Source organism: Trichechus manatus, unplaced genomic scaffold (assembly GCF_000243295.1).
Source record: "Trichechus manatus latirostris isolate Lorelei unplaced genomic scaffold, TriManLat1.0 scaffold00013, whole genome shotgun sequence".
Lineage (NCBI taxonomy): Eukaryota > Metazoa > Chordata > Mammalia > Sirenia > Trichechidae > Trichechus > Trichechus manatus.
Window position 1 is genome coordinate 15,765,812 of NW_004443949.1, and position 9,989 is coordinate 15,775,800.

Consider the following 9,989-nt stretch of genomic DNA (forward strand, 5'->3'; position numbering starts at 1 on the left):
AGCAGATCCCATCATGGGGGTGATCACATATCACATCTCAACAAGGAAGTGATCACAATATTATACGACTGCCAAAACACTGAGAATCATGGCTCAGCCAAGATGACACACACAATCTTAACCATCACAGTCCACCCTTGTCAGCTTGGCATCTGTACCCATCTCCTCATACCATACATAATCTCTGAGTAAAGACAATTATAAAGTCGTAATTGCACCTGACATGATACAATGAACACACATCAACCGAAAATGCAGTAGCCTTGTTTACATCTTATATTTTATAAATGAAGAAAACAAATATTTGATGCACACACACAAAGCAGAAATACTCATAACAACTACAGTCCTCATTTCTGTGACTGGTAGCATACCTGAAACTGGTATTTAGAACTACCTTCTTCCACCACTCGTTTCTTATTCATTTTGCCCTCAGCAAGCACCTCAGCTAGTTGTGGTTCTTTGCCAGGTTGGGTAACCCAAATCTTCATTCCTGAAGGGTCTGGGCCATTATTAGTCATGTTGGAATTGGATTGCTGTAGTTTTCCATTGACTTTAATCACAGGGCATGTTAGTACTAAGAGATGCCCTAAGCGGTCTCCTGCATTCCAGACATATTCTTCTTCACCTCTATTATGTAATATAAACCTGATTTCCCCTTGGTAATCAGGATCAATCACACTAGCCAGTACGATAACTCCTTTCTTTGCCTGTTCATCCAGAGGCATGAGTAGCCCAAAGTGGCCATGTGGCATTTTTAGCTTCCAGTTCAATGTAATCAGTGATGTGTCTCCAGGTGGCAGCATTCCTCCCTTTGGAATTAAGATCTCTAGACCTGCAATGCATAAGGTGGTAGGAACTGGAAGCAAAAATCTTGGGAGTGGACCACTAGTGGTAATAGTGAGTGATGCCACTCCCATTTCTACACCTTGATTTCTAGACCCATGAACCTGGCTATGGGAGAAAGAGCACCATATATTGGACTCTGGTTTAGAGCATATATAGCCTGCTGGAGAACATTGTCCCAACCCTGTAAGATATTGCCACCTAGCTGGTACCATAAATGTGTCTGTAGAAGGCCATTTCATCATTCTATCAAGCCAGCTGCTTCAGGATGATGGAGAAAATGGTAATACCAGTGAATTCCATGAGCACAGGCCCACTGCCACACTTCATTTGCTGTGAAGTGAATCCCTTGATCCGAGTGATGCTGTGTGGGATACCATGGTGGTGGATAAGACATTCTGTAAGTCCATGGATAGTATTTTTGGCAGAAACATTGCATGCAGGAAAGGCAAATCCATATCCAGAGTAAGTGTCTATTCTAGTAGGAAACAAACACTGCCTTTTTTATGATGGAAGTGGTCCAAAGTAATCAGCTTGCCACCAGGTTGCCAGATGATCACATGGAGGGATAGTGCCATAGCGGAGACTCAGTGTTGGTCTCTGAGGTTGGCAGATTGGGCCCTCAGCCGTAGCTGTAGGCAAGTTGGACTTGGTGAGTGGAAGTCCATGTTGCTGAGCCCACGCATAACATCCATCCCTGCCACCATGGTCACTTTGTTCATGAGCCCATTGAGCAATGATGGGAGTAGCTGGGGAAAGAGGATGACTGGTTTCCACAGAATGTATCAACCTATCCACTTGATTGTTAAAATCCTCCTCTGCTGAAGTCACACTTTGGTGAGCTTTCACATGAGACACAAATATTTTCACTTCTTTGGCCCATTATAAGAGGTCTATCCACATACCTCTTCCCCATAAATCATTGTCTACAATTTTCCAATCATGTTCCTTCCAAGTTCCTGACCATCCAGCCAAACCATCGGCCACAGCCCATGAATCAGTATACAATTGCACATCTAGCCATTTCTCCTTCCTCCCAAAGTGAACAACCAGGTGCACTACTCAAAGTTCTGCCCACTGGGAGGATTTCCCTTCACCGCTGTCCTTCAGGGGGTCCCAGAAAGGGGCTGTAGTGCTGCCGTTGTCCACTTTCAAGTGGTGTTTGCATATCACACAGATCTATCTTTAAACCAGGCATGAATTTTCTCTTCTTCAGTCAACTGATTATAAGGAACTCCCCAGGAGGCCATAGGTGCAGACTGGGAGACGGAAGGTAATGTGACAGGAGTGAAGACCATGGGCATTTGGGCCACTTTCTCATGCAACTTACTTGTGCCTTCAGGTCATGCTTGGGCCTGATCTCGTATATAACACTTTCATTTAATGATGGAGTACTGCTGAGCATGTCCAACTTTATGACTCTGTGAGGCAAACACTCAGTTCATGATGGGCAGCTCAGGCTGCATGGTGACTTGGTGACCTATAGTTAAGTGTTCAGTCTCTACCAAGGCACAGTAACAAGCCAAAAGCTATTTCTCGAAAGGAGAGTAGTTATCTGCAGAGGATGACAGGGTTTGCTCCAAAATCCTAAGGGTCTGCACTGTAATTCACCAATAGGGGCATGCCCAAGACTCCAAACAGCATCTCTATCTGCCACTGACACTTCAAGCACCATTGGATCAGCTAGACCAAATGGCCCAAGTGGCAGAGCAGCTTGCATGGTAGCCTGAACCTGTGGCAGAGACTTCTCTTGTTCTGGGACCTACTCAAAACCAGCAGCCTTTCTAGTCACTTGATAGATTGGCTGGAATAACACACCCAAATGAGGAATATGCTGCCTCCAAAATCCAAAGAGGCCCACTAGGCATTGTGCCTCCTTTTTAGTTGTGGGAACAGCCAGATGCAATAACTTATCCTTCACTTTAGAGGGAATATCTTGACAGGCCCCACACAACTTGACCCCTAGAAATTTCACTGAGGTGGAAGGTGCCTGAATTTTTGTGGGAATAATTTCCCACCCTCTAGCACACAAATGTGTTATCAATAAATCTAGTCATTTACACTTCTTCCTTATTAGGTCCAATCAACATAATGTCATCAATGTAATGGACCAGTGTGATACCTTGTGGAAAGGACAGACAATCAAGGTCCCTGAGGACTAAATTATGACATAGAGCTGGAGAGTTGAATGCAGCCTTCATGTAGGCAACTGAAGGTGTATTGTTGGCCTTGCCAGCTGAAGGCAAACTGCTTCTGATGGTTCTTCAAAACAGTTACAGAGAAAAAGTCATTAGCCAGATCAATAGCTGCATACCAGGTACCTGGAGATATATTAATTTGCTCAAGCAATGAAACTACAGCTGGAACAGCAGCTGCAACTGGAGTCAACATCAGATTAAGTTTTTGATCATCCACTGTCATTCTCCAAGATCCATATGTTTTTTGTGCAGGTCACGTTGGTGAGTTGAATGGGAATGTGGTGGGAATTACCACCCTTGCATCCTTCAAGTCCTTGATGGTGGCAGTAATCTCTGCAATCCCTCCAGGAATGTGGTATTGCTTTTGGTTTACCATTTTCCTAGGTAGGGGCAGTTCTAATGGCTTTCACTTGGCTTCTCCTACCATAATAACCCTTACTCCATTTGTCAGGGATCCAATGTGGGGGTTCTACAAGTTGTTGAGAATATCTATTCTAATTATGCATAATGGAATTGGGGAAATAACTACAGGATGGTTAAGGGACCCACTGGACCTACTATGAGACGGACATGAGCTAAGACTCCATTAATAACCTGACATGCATATACACCCATTCTGATTGCTGGGCCACAGTGACATTTTGGGTCTCCTGGAATTAGTGTCAGTTCAGAGCCAGTATCCAGTAATCTACCTGAAACATCTAATTATTTCCTTTTCCCCAGTGAACAGTCACTCTTGTAAAAGGCTGTAGATCCCTTTGGGGAAGGCTGGAAGAAAGATTAACAGTATAAGTCTTTGGCAATGTTTTAGTAGCCCTGTTTCTCTGTTAGCTTTTCTCTTTTATATCTCAGATGAGATTGGTTTAAGGCATAATCCAATCTTGTAGATTGAGTTCTGCCTCATTAACATAACTGCCACTAATCCTATCTCATTAACATCATAGAGGTAGGATTTACAACACATAGGAAAATCACATCAGATGACAAAATGGTGGACAATCATGCAATATTGGGAATCATGGCCTAGCTAAATTGACATACATATTTTTTGGGGACACAATTCAACCCATGACACCTAGGAAGAAAAACTAAGATACTTAGGCAATAGGAGCATAAGTATTAATTCTTAATATTTTTAAATTCAGTTTTATTATTAAAGAGCACTGTGGTTTAAAAGATACAAAAATTCTCCCAAATGACAATGCAGTTCTCTTATCATTTACCCTACCTTTAAGAGTTTTCCCACTGACTAGCATTGGAAAGAAATCCACATATTTAGTGTGCATAGTGTGTCACTTGCTCTTTCTGCTATAATATGTTAAATTATGTAATTTCTACGCTATGCATATTCAATCTCTGGAAAAAAAAAGTTAACTTAAACATTGTTCTGGAAGACAGATCAGAAAGGAAATTAAACGTTTATAAACCAGGAATCAAGACAAGCAAATGCTTATTATGGAAAAGCTTAATGTTCAACTATACTACTACTGAAAAGGTTATCATACAATAAGTAGGAAGGAAAAAAATGTAGGAAAGAGATCTGAAAAAGATGTTTCAACTACGTAATTGATAGTAGTGGCATGCTGAAATGCATAATTCTTTCAGGAAGGTATTTTAAGTGTCTGTTGTACAAATAGAAAGGGAATTTATATTTCTCCCTTACTTGATTCAAATGAACACTAATAAACCCATCGTAGAAAATATATAGTGGGAGTCATGAGTTAAAACTGCTTTTTTGTGTTGTCTTTGTGAGAGAAATGTATTGTGTCATTTGGCCTGAAATAGTACATAAAGTGTTTATTGATGGTCACACAGCAAAACAATAAATGAGGCACTGTCTTTTGATACAAACTGTATTGTTTCTATACGTGTTTGTTTGCCTGTGACTTGTTATATGGATAGACAATATTTACAAAGCAATCAGGTTATTTCAAAGAGATCAGCACGGCAGCCAACATGGAGTAAGCCATGGATGGTTTCCTCTGTTTTCAAAGATATACAGAGAATGTTTCAGCCACTGCTTTGGCAACTGTTATCTTTCCTGACAGTTGAAGCGGAGAAGAAACTACTCTTGAGTATTACTTTCTTGACTGAGAGCAGGATAGTTAGAAGTTTCTAAAAGATTGGTAGCAAGGAGAAAGACAGGAGATGTGTTTGTGTGAAAGATCAGAGATTTGATAAAAACGAGATTCTAACGCCTTTCCATCAGTTGAGATCTTGACATGATGAATAATTGAACGAGACCATGACTAAAATGCCAGCAGTCAACGAGTTACCTGTCTTATCCTTAAATGTGACAAATCCATGCAAACGAAAAATCCAAAATGCTTACCACAAACTCATTTCACAGTCAGATACAAGGCTTGGAACTTTGCCTGTATTTATTTTGCAAGCCTTTAATTATACTAAATCACGACATTGCCCTAATTGATATATACACAGTCAGAAACTTTTATATTCCATTGCAAAGAAAACAAAATATGCATATGACCTATGCGGGGGAGGGAACTAGATTACTTTGGTTCCTTTTTTTAATGATATCCTTAAATGATATCCTTTAATGATATTCTTACTTATACATTTAGCATTTTCTCCTTTTTTCCCATATTGATGGAGATACCTTTCCTCCCTTCAATATAAAAAAATTACATCCAGATAATGTAGTTATGAAGAAAACTGGAGATTTCTTTCTGTAGACTAAATATTTTTAAAGAAGGAGAGAAAAAGTGGGATGTGTCTGGACGAAAAGGGAGACAGAAAATAAAAGAAGGGGAAACATTTTGCAGAATATCCTTTCCTGATTTCTAAGTACAAATTTAAATTATAGCATTTTTCTAACTGTAAGGTTAAATAAATGTTAATAACAAAGGTCAGTATACTTCTACACTGTTTTAAAGCAAAGCTGAAATAAATCTATGTAAAATGGGTCAACTTCAAGAGCTCTTTAGCCACATCAATACTAGGAAATTTATTGCTGAGAAAATTTGTGCATCTGGAATAATCCTAGTGTGTAAACAACATAATGAGACAAAAAGATGCATCTCACATTTAACATCCTGGTCTATAACTTACTTCCCTATCTTTAATAACTTAAATTATCTTAAGGTTTTGTAAATTCTTTGAAAGCAAAATTGTCCTGCATTATTATTGTTTAGAGAATGGTGAAAAGGGTTCAGCACAACACTCTAGGTGAAGCCAATCTGAGAGACCTGTGGCAGCTCTGAAAAGCCACGTAGCAATATCCAAAGATAGACACACCTCCTTCCTCTCTAGTGCTCACTCATTTGTTCCCATATCATATATGGAGTTTTGAAAGGTAGACTGAGCTTGTCCTAAGAGTGCTAACTTGGTGACAAAGAAAGGTAACACACAATCAGCATACTTACTGACATGCAGGTCCTTGAGCATGAAGTCAGTATACTAGTTAAGAGTAAAAAGACTCTAGAGTTCTAACCCTGTCCACATAACACACTGGCTATGGGATTTTTAAACAAGTTAATTATTCTTTCTGATTCCGGTAAATTATCCATTAATATTCATAGCATACGTCATATTGGCAGGGTACTTTCATACAAGGAGAGCTAAACGAATGTTAGTTATGTTAAAATATAATAACCTTAATCCAATGGTGCACTGAGGTCAATGATTGTTGGGTTCTTACTAAACTCCCCAGTCATAAAAGTCAGCTTTTTGATTGGCAGGGGAGGGACGTGAAGTAAGGTTGTCATTAGGTACTGTCAAGTCTATTTCGATTCATAGTGACTCCATGTGACGGAGTAGAATTGCTCCATAGTGTTTTATTGGCTGTAATATTTACAGAAGCCTATCTCCAGGCCTTTCTCCTGAGTAGCCACTGGGTGCTTAACCGTTGCACCACCAGGGCCCCTTGAAATAAGGTTATAAAGAAAAAACTAAAACAAAAACGTTAACAACATTGCGCAGCATTTTCCAGAGAAGACAGAAGTCTTGGAAATACAGTAAAGCCTGAGAAACCTGGCACCAGTGTAAGGCAGAAACCTGTCAGAGAAGGAAAACACAAATATTTTCCACTAAAATGAATGATAGAAAAGTAGTAAGACTGCACTCAGTCAAAGGCGGAAAACTTATGAGACCTGGAAAAACAAGGCAGTCTTGTCAAGTTCCCGCTGTCACAACTTTCACTGTGTTTCCAATGGGTACCTGTGGCATTTACCCAGGAAAGGAAGATGAGAGTTAGACTTAGATATCTTTAAAGTTTCTTCTCCATCCTTTAGGAGTAATTGTCAAACCCTTGTCAAATGTGGCAAGGGGGTAGATAAGAGGAACCTTTCTTTGCCATTACATAGCCTTGCAGCTTTGTGTATTTTCCCGGGCCATTGGTATCATTTCAGCTTTGGCATTCAGAAAATGCTGAAATGTTTCAAAACTTTACTTCTGAAACCATTGCTTATTCTAGGGGAAAAATATATTCCCATTACTATTAATAATTTCAACTTATTCCAGTCCACATTTTTTTCTAAATAAAATCACTATATGAGATTATATCATAAGTACCATATAACAGCATACATATACAATTTCAAGAAATATAGTTGAAATTAAAAATGTGAAGATGGTAGAAGTTCCCATTATTAAATCCCCAGGGAAAATACAGGATCAAAAAATTAAATTTCATTTCCTTTGAAATTAAAGTCCAAGTAAAGCAAGATCTGAAAATCATTCTCTTGCCCATTCTATATTCTGCCCAGTCTTAGCCAGAAGGGTCTGATTGATATTACAGGGTAGAACTGGTGTCTTTGAGCAGCTCCAAGCTAAGCCTGACTGGTTGCAAATCTCCTCAATACCTCCAAAAAAAAAAAAAAAATTAACCCAAATCTTAAGTCACCTGTACAAAAAGAATATAATTACACTCATTCCATACCAACAATATATATATAACAAATCCCCAGCCTTATCATAGAATCACAGCCATTTTTCCCAAAGAACTAAATACCTACAGAACTCCATTACTGTTTCCAATAAAAAAAAGATAGCATATACTTATTTTAAAGGAAGATTTGTTACTAGACACGACATTAAAGTACAGAGAATAATCATGTTACCAACTTTGCTGGAATACTCAGTTTCTTCCCACTGTAAGTGTCCCTAGAATTTAAACTCAATCAGATTAAAGTACATCAACAGAAAAGAAACACTTATTTATCATTTTTTGCATTAAAAAAATCTGTTATGTTGATTCATAAGAGTGACATTTATAATTACAATGCCAGCTAGGTGGGAATACCTTGCAGGGCTGGGGCAGTGTTTTCCAGCACCCAATATATGATGCTGTTTCTCCATAGCCAGGATGCATGGGTACAGGAGTCAAGGGGTGGAAATGGGCATGGCACCACTCACTATTACCCCTAGTGACGCACTCGAAAAATTTTTGTAAATTTCATGAGTGTCGGCCTGTTTCTGCACTTCATTTGCCGTGAAGTGAGTCCCTCGATCCAAGTCTGTGCTGTGTGGGATGCCATGATGGAGGATAAGGTGTTCTGTAAGTCAGCGGATGGTAGTTTTAACAGAAGTGTTGCATGAAGGGAAGGCAAATTCGTATCCAGAGTAAGTGACTATCCCAGTAAAAACAAAACGCTGTCCTTTCCATAGTGTAATCAACCGGCCACAACTTTGCTGGCTGATAGCCCAGAGGAATGGTGCCATACTGAGATTTAGTGTTGATCTCTGCTGCTGGCAGATTGGGCACTCAGCAGTGGCTATAGCCAAGTTGACTTTGGTGAGTAAAAGTCAATATTGCTGAGCTCATGCATAACCTCCATCCCTGATATTATTGCCACTTTGTTCATGAACTCATTGGGCAATTATAGGAATGGATGGGGAAGAAGGCTGACTGGTAGCCAGAGAACATGTCATCCTATTCTTTTGATTGTTAATCTTCCTTTGCTGAGGTCGCTTTTTCGTGAGCATTCATATACGACACAAATATCTTAATTTTGGGGCCAATTTAGAGAGGTTTATCCACATACCTTTTCCCCATACATCCTTGTCACCAATTTTCCAATCATGTTCCTTCCAAGTCTCTGACCCTCCAGCCAAACCATTGACCATAGTCAATGAACCAACACTGCTTGAAGTTTTGCCCACTAGGAGGATTTTCCTTCACCACTGTCCTTCAAGGAAGTCCCAGAAAAAGGCTGCAGTGCTGCCAGTGTACACTTTCGAGTAGTACTTGCATATTACACAGAACCATCTGTAAACCAGGCACCGGTATTCCCTTCCTCAGTCAACTGGTTGTCAAGAACTCCCATGAGGCCACAGTTTCGACTGGAAGAGGGAAGGTAATGTGACAAGAGTGGGAGCCATGTGCCTTTGGACCACTTTCTCATGAAATTTAATTGTGCCTTCAGGTCTTTCTCCAGCCTAATCTTGTATATATCCCATTTAATGATGGGGTTCTGCTGTGCCTGTCCAACTTTATGAGTCTGTGGGCCAAGCAACACCAAGTTCATGATGGGCAGTTCAGGCCACATGGTAACTTGGTGGTGCATGGTTTAAGCGTTCAGTCTCTACTAGGCCCAGCAACAAGCCAAAATCTATTTTGCAAAAGAAGAGTAGTTATCTTGTAATCTGACCCTACAAATGCCAGTAAACTTCCATTAGTCAGAAAAGATTGCCTTAAACTAGCCTAAGCTAGATTTGGCTCACCCCGCAGGCACAGAAGGGCCAGCTGTGACCATTACTTGACCCCAACAGAGGATGCAGCAACAGGTGGAACAAATCAGAAGGAAAATCATCACCTGGACTCCATTACTAAGGGAGAGGTCCGACAAGAACCATGTCACCTCCTGTGTCCTGGCCTGCAACGTCTTCCCTATGTATTATTTTCTCTTCCCAGTACGCCTGTGTGGGCATCATCTTGCTGCCCAAATCACATACAAGCCCTGCTTCCCCATAGCTAGAGGAGTT

General features: G+C 40.2%; 1 pseudogene; it reads right to left on the bottom strand.

The window, feature by feature from the left end:
• Window positions 1-341: 341 nt before the first annotated feature.
• On the bottom strand, window positions 342-9,553 carry LOC105756029 (uncharacterized; annotated as a pseudogene).
• Between the last annotated feature and the right edge of the window lie 436 nt (window positions 9,554-9,989).